Below are 13,754 nucleotides of genomic sequence, written 5' to 3'. Positions count from 1 at the left end.
AGTGATTTAGCACCTTATAGCTTATATTTGACAGCAAAAATACCCAGAGCATCACTGAGAGCAAACTCTGGAACACAAAGCCAGGAGGATAGAGGATGCCCAAGTTCCATGGGATGAGGCTTCAAACAATGGCCAATCAACCGAACAGCAACAACAAAAATGTCAGGTTCACCCTGGACAAAACCTGGGTACTGAAAGGAGGCAAAGTGATATGCATGATTAACCCTTCATAACAGTGCTGGCAAACCAGAGTGCCTAAAAGTAAAAAATAAAAACAGAACAAACAAAAAAAACAGGAGGGGGAAAGAGAAGGAAAGAAAAGTGTCTGCCACAGAGGCGGGCTGGAGACCTTGGTGGAGGGAAATGTGACTGGTCAAGGGATGAACACCTTTGTAACTATCTCAGGAGCGATAAACAGAAAGAAAAAGAAAGCTGAGCTGAGGAGTAGGAACTAGTAGTTATTGATGAAATGCTGAGAAAAAGAAGGAAGATAAAGTACAATATCAACATATAAATGTTGATCAAAGTTCGTTTTTCTTCCTATATCCAATAACATACGGTGATTTATGGCATCTCAAATCACGAATAGCACGGATCATGAAATCCGGTTGATCGTTGATTTCTCAAGTGGGCTCAGTAACCTCTCCATTCATCCTATCCCTGAGATTTTAGAAGCCTCTCTCCACTCGGCTTTCCCAACGATGCTGCATTGGAGGCTCTTTCAGGGTCAGGGGTATGAGATCCGCTTGTTACTGGCTTTAGCATATGAATACACCATGGGAAGCTTGTGAGGCTCTCCCATGTGGCAGGCAACTCTTGGTAGATTGCCAGTTTCTCCCAGAGGGAGAAGTAGGTTATAAGATATTGCTTCTGGGAGCTTCCTTTTAAGTCTCTGGATGTTGGCCATTAATGGGATTACACACACCTGGGTTCCTCTGCTGGTATCTTCATGTGTGAGACTTGTCCAAACTTGTGAAGAGGGGCCTTGAGCATGGCTGTGGCTAGGTTCTGGTGGTCTTGGGCCGCCGGGAGCTCTGCTTGGGTCGGGGAGGGAAGCTGGGGCCCATGGTTTTTCGAAACCTGAGAGCCCATGGCATCTCAGGTTTTGAAAAACTTTGCAAGGATACTACTCACATAATATAGTCACATCTTAAAAATTCTTTGTGAGCACAACTCAGTTCCTTAATACTTTCTTCCCTTTTTGCCAATATGATGTGTAAGCTTTGTATTTTCTAAAACCTCCTCTGCTACTCCTCCATGACTTCTGTGGTACAGAACCCTGGAAGCTGATCAATAAAACTCACCAAGCAGGCAAGTAGGCATGGATGGGAGTAGACCATGAGACCCCGGTGCTGGGATGCTGACCATCTGGTGGTATTGCATGGCATGCCTGGAACTTTACTATGAAGAGTATTATAAATCATGATGCCCAAATAAAAAAAATGTAAGGGAAAAAAGTAGCATCAGACAAAAAGAAGTTTACATGATGAGGAGGCAGGTTAGAAGCTCTCTGGAGAGGATGTTCTCAAATCTTCACTCCCTGCAGATGTGGATTTCAGAAACCAGATGTGCTTTTTCTGCTTCTGTGGATGCCTCATTGAAGAGGAAACACAGTGCTGTGAGAAATCCAGAGAGAGACACTCTGAATGAGGTCCTGATTTCAAAGCAGGGCTTCTTGAGAATAGGTTTCCCATTAGAGAAGCAACCTTAGGCAAATGATTTAACTTCTTAATGGTCAGAGATACTAATCCTCACTGGACTTGAAATGGTCCTCTATTTCTGACATTCATGAGCTCACTAACTTGGCTTTTTAAAAGTTCATTTATATTGTGGTTGTTTCATCCTTGGACTTTTGTCATATGAGGAATTAACCAAAGTTCTCTTAGCTCACACTACAGTTGCAGTAATATTGAAAAGAAAATTGAGACCACAATTAAATTACTTCTAAGTTAAGTACTGTTCAAAATGGATGGCAAAGAAAAATAAGATGAGAAGTATTACATTTCCAGTGACTCTTCATAGAATTTAAAATTCTTCAGTTCTTTCATCATAACTATCGATCGTAATAGCCTACAAGTTTTGAAATCAGCCTGCTCAATGCACAGAACATTGGAGTTTGAGAAGAAAGATTGGAGGCCAAAGAAATAGTTCAGAGCATAGTGCACTTGTCTCGAATGCAGTGTGCCCAGATTCAAGCCTCAGCATCACATAGGCTCACCCGGCATCACCAGGGGTCAGCCCTTTACCAAGTGCAATCAGGCGTAAGCACAAAGTACAGCTGGGTGTAACCCATTAAAAAAAAAGGAGAAGAAAAAGAAGTAGAAGAACTAAGAAGAAAGCTCAGGCTTGTAGAGCTAGCCTACATGAAGTTGCATGAAGTCGACCTCAGCACCACCAGGTATGATTCCTGAGCTCATTCGTGTGTGACCCTCCCCATGACCATAAAATTTGAAAAAGAAAGTCTGAAGTTCAAGGTGTTTGGTTCTTTATTATTCTGTCACATTTTATTTTAAAAAATAAGGGGCCTTGGGGTCTTCCCGGTACTGATGTTTGGGAGTGGGAATGTGGCCAAGAAACTCCAAGAGACAATCAGCCTGGCAGTGAAATGTTCTCAGGCTGAGTGACACAGTTCTGACCAGGTCCATCCTGGGGGTTTCTGGAGGTCACAGGGCCACATGCATTAGTGCTTTAGGGACCTGCAGGCTACACCTGGTTATTCTAAGGTGTTTCTGATATGCCAGGGATTGAACTAAGGTCACATGCATGAAGCATGTGTACGCCATGCTTTTGAGTGTATATCCAAGGCATTTTGAACAGTCCGTTTGAACCTGGCACACAGCCATTGTTGCTAGCTGGCATCAAATAAGTTTGAGTGCAAGATTATATGTATTATTTATCGTTGATATCTATTAATGGCAATCATCATATAGCCACTGTCTATGATTTACAATTATTTACATACTTTGAATATTTTTAAGGGAGAATACACTCTGCCATGCTCACGCATACTCCTGGTTCTGTGCCCAGGAGTTACCTCTGGTAGTGCCTGGGGAAACAAATGCAAAGCTCACGATAAAGCCTAAGTCCTATACTTTCTCTCTGGTCTCTACTCTGAATATTCTTGATTTCTGCATATGTCTATTGCCATTGGAGTAAACGAAAGAAGCAAGTCACTTGAATGTAATTAAACTATATTTGTTTGAAATGGGAAACCTTTTTAATTAGTAAAACCTTGAAATAAATCAGAGCTTTATTTCAAAAGTGCCAGGTCTTCTAAAAGTTTAACTTTTATTAGGAAGTGAGATTTACTCTGTCTTTTGGGAAGAGTGAGCAGATTCAAAAAGCAGAGGCAGCCCTAACCCATGATACAGGTGTGGTCTACATTTCCATGCACTTATTTCCTAGTTACTACTCAATTTGGTTAATGGAATTAAGAAATGTTCAACTAATTATAAAACCATGTAACGGTGAGATTTCTAACATTACTTCCTTCTTCTGGGACATTCCAGAGATACCTACTACACAAAATTATCCCATCTACTTTTAGGCTGAAAAAAAAAATATTTAGGTGCCTGGAAACCACAGGTAAAGCTATAGCAATTTGAATTCTGTAGATATACAGGTCTCAGAACTTCCAGTTGCTTAGATAACGTAATATTCAGGTGATTCTGCTAATTATGCAATCACAGGTTTGTATGATCTATTATTGATTGTACCTAATTTATCTTCACTTTCAGAGATTTTATACTACAAATTTACTATGCAACAAGGAGAGGAGATCAAGGTGCTAGTTGCCCAGTGGAAAGAAAATTTCTAAGTAAAAAAGTTTTACATAAATAAGAGCTGGAAAAGAAATAGAAGATTGGATTTTTAAGGCAGAATGTCTACCAACTGTGAAGGATGCCTATATGTAATTCTACAACTGGAGAAGGACTCAGTTATATTTTCCCTTTTTGGCAGCACTTTTTAACTGCTATATATTACCTTGCATCAGCCAATATCTCAAGAAGCATTTCCCTGAACTAAATGGAATAATACATGTAACTAGCTATAATATGTCCACAAAAATGCATTGATGTATTATATAACAAACCTCTACTGATGTTCCTTTATTTTAAGAATAAATAAATGAGATATAAGATAGAATTCTATTAAACTAGACCTTGACTTGCTTGGAGAATTTAAAATTCCCATAACTTCAGAATAGTATTTATATACACAAAGGCACATAAAACACAAGTATATTTTTCAGCTTCTTATTTACTTGCTCATAGCCAAACACATAGTATTACTTGTATCATTTGTCATACCATTGATCCGTGATTTGCTCGAGCAGGTGCCAGTAATGTCTCCATTTGTCCCTGTCATTTGCTAGTGTAGCCCACTGATTTCTGCTCGCTCCAGGGACACGAAGAGCCTCAAATTGTTCATTCAGGGTTTTGACAAAGAAGTCTGACCATCTTGTTGGTGGGCGGCCATGTAGTCTTCTGACATCCTGTGGAATCCAGTCACTAACAGCTCTAGTCCAGCGGTCATCTCTGAATCACATTATGTGTCTGCCCCATCTGATCTTCAATGCCTTGGCAAACGAGACAGCATCCCTAATTCATGACCGTTGACAGAGGTCAGAACTTTGGATTCCTTCTCTCACTTGAGTGAAATGTGATACTCCAAGTATGGCTCTTTTGATTCCTCTTTGGGATACCCAAATAGCGTTCTCATCCTGTTTTCATAGGGCCCAGGTCTCTAAGGCGTATGTTAGTGCAGAATGGTGGAGTTGAAAAGATGTGCCTGGAGTCGGAGGTTCTTCATCCTCTTAACCACTTCTTCAATGCTCTTGAAGTCTTTCCATGCTGCTCTCTTCCTCCTGTGCAGTTCTGGCACCACGTTGTTCCTCATGTTGAGTTTTCGACCCAGATACAAATAGCTGCTGCATTCAGAGATGTTCATTCCACCAAGAGCAAATGGAACTTAAGGGACTAGTTCGTTTTTCATAAATATCATTTTGCTGAGATTCAGCTGCAGTCAACCTTTCTACACTCTCGGTTGAAGTCGGCCAGCATTTGTGCCGCTTGGCTATTGTTTGGTGTTATTAAAACGATGTCAACAGAGAAGCAGAGGTGGTGTAGTTGCCGACCATGACCATCTATCTTCACTCCTATTCCTTCCCATTCCAGTTGTCTCATGATGTTCTCAAGGGTGGCACATTTCAGGGAAATGGTATCACAATGACAAACCCCTCTTTTTACGTCAATGATCACTTCCTTGTAGAATGGTGAGATCCTGGTGGCGAATCGATAATACAGCTCACAGAGGATCTTGATGAACTGAGTTTGAACGCCCTGTTTGGCTCAAGCTTTGATGACCACTTCAGTCTTAACAGACTCAAAGGCCTTCTTTAAATCGATGAACGTTAGACAGAGCAGCATCTTGAACTCTCATAAAACTGTGTGAATATGGTCGGTCATGCTGAATCCTTTTTGGAACCCAGCTTGCTCGCATGGTTGTCCTTTGTCTAATATTCTTCCTATTCTATTCAGGATGACTCAAGTGAACAACTTGTAGATGATGGACAACAGGCAGATTGGGTGATAGTTGCCGATGTTCTGAATGTCTCCCTTCTGGTACAACAGAATGGTCCTGCTCGTTTTCCACTGGGATGGAAACTTGCATATCTCACAGATAGGTAGTATGTGATGATTATGTGACTATGAAAAATTTATGCAGTAATAAAGCAGTGGTATGATTAAATGTAATATTTACCAAAACTTTGCTATTAGAGATCAGAATCGATGATCTATCAAATGGTATCATTTCCTATCTTCCTAAGGAACAGAATGACATTTATTTTCTGTCAATATTCACAGCTCAAATATCACATTTCAAACTTCTTTCATTTCTGCCAGCAATAGTGAATAATCTATAAATAAGATTGTTAAACAAAGCATTCGAGAGTGTTGCTTTGTTGTTGCTTTTGTTGTTTGCACGAGACTGCTCATCTGTCTTCTCGGCTGCATAAACTCAGATGTGAAGGATCTACCTTGAGATATAAGGGCAAAAATAATATATCAGGGCCAGAGAGGTAGTACAGGGAAGGTATAATGAGCTAGCCTTGTATATATTCACCCTGGTTCAAATCTCCACAATTCATATGGGTCCCTATTGCCTGTCAGAAGTGATCCTTGCATAGTCAGGAGTAAGCCCTAAGTACAGCTGGGTATGCCTCTTCCCTCTCACAGAAGCCATAGACCCTAACCATTTTAAGTCATTGAATCAGTATCAACTTCCGACTTTCAGCTATGTCATAATATCACTGTATCCTGGATCACTGTCATATCGTTGCTTATCAATTTGCTCGAGCAGGCACCAATAACGTCTCCATTGTGAGACTTGTTGTCAATGTTTTTGGCAAATCAAATATGCCAAGGGTAGCTTGCCAGGTTCTGCCGTGCAGGCAGGATACTGTTGGTAGCTTTCTGGGCTCTCCTAGAGGGACGAACGAATTGAATCTGGGTTGGCCACGTGCAAGGCAAATGCCCTACCAGCTGTGTTATCGCTCCAGTCCACTGATAGCTATTTGATCTAATGTAGTTCATATTCTTAAATAAGAGGTAGAATGAGTAAATAAAAACTAAATATCAAATATCCAACAAATTAGGAGGTCTAGATAGAGAGTAGTATACAACAGGGGGAGCATCATAAAGAGAGAGAAGGCATTTTAACTGAGATCTGTTGCAAATGAACTATGGAAATAATGACAAGCTGATATGGAGAAGTAGGTGAGAAGACTGAGGTAAAATAGCTAGAGTGAAAGCTTTCAGAAAGAACGGACTTGGTTCATTTGAAGAACTAGAAGATTAGTGCAGACAGAGTAATGAATGATGGAGTGCACACCTAGAATATTAAAAATACACAGGGAAATTTTGTTGCAAAAGCAAAGGCTATTGCTACAATAAAACAATTCTGTCAGTATAATGACCACTGACAATTATGCCTGAATTAAAACTCAAAGAAATCCTGTGATAAAATAAATCATTATCTAAATTTTGTAATAGTTTTCTGATTTTACATTTCTTGTTATGAGCCTAACATGTTAGTAAATATGCAATAGAATAATTCATTGATATCTCTGATAGATTTTAAATCTTGTAATATTATTTTAGAGTTCAATTATTTTTTCAAAAATAATTACTATAAATTCATATAACAGATGTCAAAACATCAGAAAAGACAACTGAAATCAAAAAGCCTTATAATATTAAAGTAAGGGAATTTTTGATATTTTTCTCACTCTGTATGGCCATGCTCTCATAAGACACTGAAAGAATTTAGTGAGATTATTGGTGAAAATTTAAAAAAAATATTTTGAGGGGGCTGGACCAATAGTACAGCAGATAGGGAGTTTGTCTTGCATGCAACTGACCCAGGTTTGATTCCCAGAATCCTATATGGTCTCCTGAGTACCGCCAGGAGTAATTTCTGAGTGCAAAGACAGGAGTAACCCCTGAGCATTGCCGGGTGTGACACAAAAGGCAAAAAAGAAAAAAGAATATTTTGAGAAGCAGGGAAAAAGCTTCATTATGCAGCTCTCTATTCATAATTGAGAAAGACAGAGTACCTGAAATAATTCTAAAAATAGATATAATTTTATGGTTACCTTGGTAGAATATTTCTTCTAAATAAAGCTCCTCCTAGTGTCATTTCGATAAACATTTTCTCCTTATTTTCAGGCTTTAAATGTCCCTAATGCTTTCAGTTTATCCCAAGATACATCTGGAAAAATTAAAATATTCTGCCCTATTTCTGTAGCTTATTGTATATAACCAAATATAATTGAGGACCTTATTAAGTATTTATGTTCAATTATTGCTTACTTATAAATTATTTCATTATTTTTCTATATTACTTTGAATATGTATAAAATTTATGTTTTAGCACTAAAGAATTATGATGATTATTACTACACAAAATTAATTAAAAGAGCTAGAGAAAGAATTACATCTCCTAGAATGGATACTTTAAAAAAAATAAATAAAGATCTTTTGTGTTCTAAAATCAGAAAATAATTTAGTAAATCATTAATTAAAAAACTAAATTTTGTTTAATATTTTTGTCATAGAGCCAGAGATATAGTACTCTGATACGGTGCTTGCCTTGCATACAGTCAACCCAAGTTCAAACCCCAGTATTACATATGTTTGTGAGAGCCAGAAATGATTCCTGAGTGAAGACTCAGAGTAAGCCCTGAGCACCAATTGGTGTGGCAAAAAAAAAAATAGAAATATATCTTTATCCATATGATATTGGTTTTGATTAGATTTTGAGAAAAATAAACAAGCATTGCCTTTAGTCTTCTAGCTAGCCATTACAGCTTCCCCAAAGTGTTAACCATAAGAAGAAGGTATCATTTCCCAAGAATATCAAGTATAGCTTTTGTTTACTCTGTGTGGTGATGAGTATATATTTTCTTTTTAATAATAAAGCATATCTTGAGAATGAAAATGTATCCTAGCTAAAGAGTCATTACAGATTTTTTTCTTTTTTTTTTTTTAACTGGAAACTTTCCTTCCTCCAGCTGTCTGCGGAAATAGATTACTTCTCCTAATTTCCTGATTTAGTTATAGTCAGAGTGTACATGAAAACAGATTTGATTTTCTTGGAATCAAACATAAAATGAAAGCCAAGGCCTTATCACTGAAACAAGACAGCAGTTTTGCGGAGCTGTGTACATCCTTTGAACTCAGATGACATTGTCTCAGAGGAAAAGATGTTTGATGAGTTTTTTACACTTTAAAGCTCTTGCTAAGAAAATGAGCTGGGGATCTCTTTTGGTAGAATTGAAGGGGGCTGGATCATTTCGTCTTCAAAAGATGAGGGAAAAAGTGTCATTTTCTATTTCCCTTAAGTATCATTCTTTCAAATACTTGTGTGACAAGAGGTTCAACAGGCTTAGATTTGGGGTTTTAGTTTTCCAGAAATGCATGGAGGACTTAAATGGCCCTGTACATCAAAAGGAAGAGAAAAAACAATCCCCTAGACAGAAGGAAATGGTGCACAAACTCTTGAAAAATACAGTTCACAAAATTGCTACAGTCAACTCTATCCTACAATTGTAAAGGAAATGAACAATTGAAATTCAAAAAAAACTGAATTAACTGACATCATGCACATCTAATTGAACTTGCCAATGACAAACCTAGGGAGAACTGTTCATTAGAGACAGAAACTTTTAAATATTTCTATTCATCCAACAAATACATAATGAGCACTGCATTCTTCCCGTGATTTGTTCATATACAGAGGGTAAGATCAAGCAAGTGAATAAAGGATGAGAAATAGAGGAGTATGTGGAAGAAAGGGCGAAAAGACCAGTGATTAAAGAAAGTGATGAAACAACAAAGAAGAAAATGAAGAATTGGTGTGACAAGAATTCTCAAAGATCTTTAGTAGTTTTTTAAATACAAACTAAAACGCATATTCTGATTCAGTTTCAGAGATCTCCTTGATCCGTAGGGAAAAGGATTTTTATTCACAACAGAGAGCAGTGTTTGTTTCATGTCCCCATCAGTGGCCCTGGTGGAGTAAGTAGGGTGAAGCAAGACTCCTATGAGCTCAGGTAAACAAAGTGAATGCAGTGGATTTGTATTGCATCATACGAACCTGAAAACCAGGAAGCTTCTATCATGTATAAGGGCAAATCATCCAGCCTTCATAACAAAGGAATAAACAAAATTCATTCCATTATTATGAGCAATAAATAAAAATTCCCTCTTCAGAGGAAGATACTCTAACCCCCAAGGTGATTACTACTAAACTCATTACAAACCTTACTCTAGAATAGAACCAGGAAAACCTCTGAGTCATCAATGGCCCAAAGACATTCTGGATGCATGCACTATCTTTTAAGGTGTGTGTGGCAGGGCACGGGAGGGCTAAAATTAGGACATTTTCAAGTATCTCTCCCACGACATTCTGCTATTCTAAATCTTAAGATCAAAATTGCCTCTGACTGGTCAGAGGACCATAGATAGGGTTTTTGGCATGCAACCAACAAGGGTTCAATCCCCATACTACATACCGCCATGCCATCCCTGTTTGAGCAGAGTGATCCCTGAGTGCAGAACCAGAAGCAAGCCCTAGCAAACCCAGGTATAGACCAAAAATAAAGCAGAACAAAACACAAGTCATGAAATAATTCTCTTAATGATCTTTTAACAGTTCTGTCCAAATTTATATAGTTAAACCACTAAACCCAGCATCACTGAAAGCACCCAGCTAAAATTAGAATGATTAAGATTAAAAATGTGTTTGTCAGTGTTGATGTTGGAATGGAACCTGATTACTGGTGGAGGGATGCGGTTATGGGGTGGTGCAATTAGAGGTGAACCCTTCTGTAAATAACTTTGCAGATCAAATGTTTTTTATTATTAAAAAACAAAACAAACAAACAAACAACACCCTTCCCCCGCCACTAACTAGGGAATTCTTAACCTAGTATGATCAGCATACAAAACACACAGATATATAAGACAATTAATGAAATTATAAAGACAGTGGAACTTTGAGATTTTTTCCTTTGCCACATATTATTTTAAAAGTGATGTTAAAGGATTCTAATGAATTATATTTGTTTATTTTTATTTATGTCACCATTTTAGATGAAAATATACCATTGTGGTGTTTGCCAAGAGTAGCAGCTTTAAGCTGCTATTTATAATGCTCTCCATGACCTCAATATCCCTGTTTCTGGTGATGAATAAAAACCAAACAATTCAGTCTTATTATTAAGTTATTTTTCCATATTAGAATTACATTAGAATCAACCAAGATTAAAATGTTTCTATTGTATTTTAAAATGAATCACAGTAGTTATTGCTATCACAAATCTTAAAATAATAATCCAAATTCTCATGTTGATTTCTGTTAGACGGTGCTACCAGTGTTTTGGAAATTATTGTCCTTTGATTAAAAAAATACTCTTTGGGGCTGGAGCAATAGCACAGCGGGTAGGGCGTTTGCCTTGCACGCGGCTGACCCGTGTTCGAATCCCAGCATCCCATATGGTCCCATAGCACCGCCAGGGGTAATTCCTGAGTGCAAAGCCAGGAGTAACCCCTGTGCATCGCCAGGCGTGACCCAAAAAGCAAAAAAACAAATAAATAAATAAATAAATAAATAAAAATTAAAAAATACTCTTTAAAATTGAAGGATCATAATTTTATAACTGTAATGAAGTTGTTATTTTCTTTATTTAGTTTAGAATTTTTCCATATTTTTTCAGATTTTATTATTGAATCACTGTGAGATCATTGTTCATGATTAGGTTTCAGTAATACAGAGTTCCAACACCCATCTCTCCACCAGTGTATGTTTCCCAGCGTGTGCCGCCGTTTACCTCCCATCACCCTATCCCCCCACCCTGCCTCTGTGGCAGGCACTTTTGCACTTCTCTCTCTCACTTTCTCTCCCCCTATGTCTCTCTTTGTCTCTCTCTTCTCTCTCTCTTACTCTGACTCTCTCTCTCTCCCCCATCTCTCTCTCCCTCTCTCATTCTGAGCATTCTGTTTGCAATGCAGATAGGAAAATAGGAAAAGATAATATCCAGTATATCCCTTTACCTGCTTTTAACACTGAGTTCTTGTCCAGCATGAATATTTCCAGCTATTATTGTCATAGTGGACCCTTCTCTATCTTTGACTTACCAGCTGCCCCACACACATTTGTAGTTGATTCCAACCATTGACCAATCCTAGTCCCTGTTTATCCCCATTTGTATATATTTGTGTATTTAATAAGACCTCTAGAATCCAGTCACAGCCATGCTCAAGGCCCTTCTTTACATGTTCGAACTAGCCTCATGTATGAAGGAACTGCAGAGGAACCCAGGTTATGTGGGACCCGGGGCTGAGATCACCAAGCCTGCTCAGATGGGGACTGGGCCTCTTCCGCCCAGATCCCCAATTTTCCAGTAGCTAGGCAGTGACACCCAGAAACTGCCACTGGCACCATGTAATCCCATCAGTGGCCAAGATCCAGAGATTATAAAACCAAGCTCCTGGAAGCACGAGGCCACAAGCTACCGAGAGATTTCCTGCCCGCACAGGAGAGCCTGGAAAGCTCCTCATGGCGTATTCATATGCCAAATACAGTAACAATGATGGGTCTCATTCTCCTGCTAAACTCTCAGGGCTAGGACGAATAGAGACATTACTGGGCCCGCTCAAGCAAATAGAGGATCAACGGGATGATAGTGATAGGGATAGGATAGATAGATAGATAGATAGATAGATAGATAGATAGATAGATAGATAGACAGATAGATAGATAGACAGACACACAGACAGACAGACACACAGATAGATAGATAGATAGATAGATAGATAGATAGATAGATAGATAAACACATATATATGAGATATGTATATATATGGATATATATACATATATATGGATATATATACATATATACACATGTATCCATGGTCAAGTAAAAAAGGAAATTTTCTTTTTAGTTTTTTTAATTTATTTTAAACACCATTATTATAATACTGTGATGGTAGGGTGTAATGCACATAATGATTCCACACCATACATTCCATCAGAGAGTAGTCCTTGTTTTGTAGAGTACTAGACCACTCCCTCCACCAATGTCTCAAAATCCCTCCACTACTTTCTCACGGTCCTTTACTCCTCTTTCAACAATCTCCTCTGTTTCCCGTTCTTTTTCCCAAGATTCATTTCTGTTGGTGATTATCTGATCCCTCTGGGTTAAGGAAATAAGTTTTTTAATACAAGCGTTGTGCTGCTTGCTTTGGGAATACTGTGTTGCTTCCTTCTATCAGTAGAGACATTTCTAATGATATCTGATAACTATTTAACAATATTCTCTGATAATTCAGACAACAAATGGTAGGTAGTATTTGAGAATGTTTGTGGTCTATATAAATCAATTATACCTATATCAACCTTCCAATATGAAACTGTGTCACTGTCACTGTCATCCTGTTGTTCATCAATTTACTTGAGCGGGCACAAGTAATGTCTCTATTCCTCCTAGACCTGAGATTTTAGCAGACTCTCCTTACTCTTCTTTTCCAATGATTGCAGGCTCTTTCAGAGTCAGGGAAATGAGACCTATCATTACTATTTTTGGCATATCGAATACTCACGAGGAGCTTGCCAGGCTCTGCCGTGCTGGCGGGATACTCTCGGTAGCTTGCTGGGCTCTGAACTCTATCTAATATGGCGTGGTAATTATGGAAAATGGGTAGGATGTGTCTTATAATGTGTGGCGCAGCCTTGAAGCAGTTCAGAAAGCGGCCTGGAGGGTGGTAGCAGTTGGGTAGTGGAGGTCGGCTGCCAGAGCTGGGTTCCTTGGGGCAGGGAGGGTTCTCACCTGCCCCCTCTGGGCCACTCTAAGTGAAAACAGCCTGGCCCGGAATCCCCAAAGTGAAACTGCTGAATATAAAGCTAAAATATGTGCATGTTGTCTTCTGGAGAGTTCGAGTCAATATTATTTGATATCTTCACCAATTCCTAATATTCCCCCATTGGTACTATGGGTCTAATAGTTCCATTAGACAATGGTATTAATAGTTCCATCGGTACTATTTTTCACTGGTAATAGGAGACTTGATTTGACCACACTGCAGTCTATTACTGGTCATCTTTATCACATTACTATTTTCCTTGGTACAATGATCCTTTGGGAATAAAGAAGGGTGAAAATTAATTTTAAGCTCACAAAGTAACAT

This window comes from Sorex araneus, chromosome 1 (assembly GCF_027595985.1).
Source record: "Sorex araneus isolate mSorAra2 chromosome 1, mSorAra2.pri, whole genome shotgun sequence".
Taxonomy (NCBI): Eukaryota; Metazoa; Chordata; class Mammalia; order Eulipotyphla; family Soricidae; genus Sorex; species Sorex araneus.
This window is presented reverse-complemented; position numbering follows the sequence as displayed.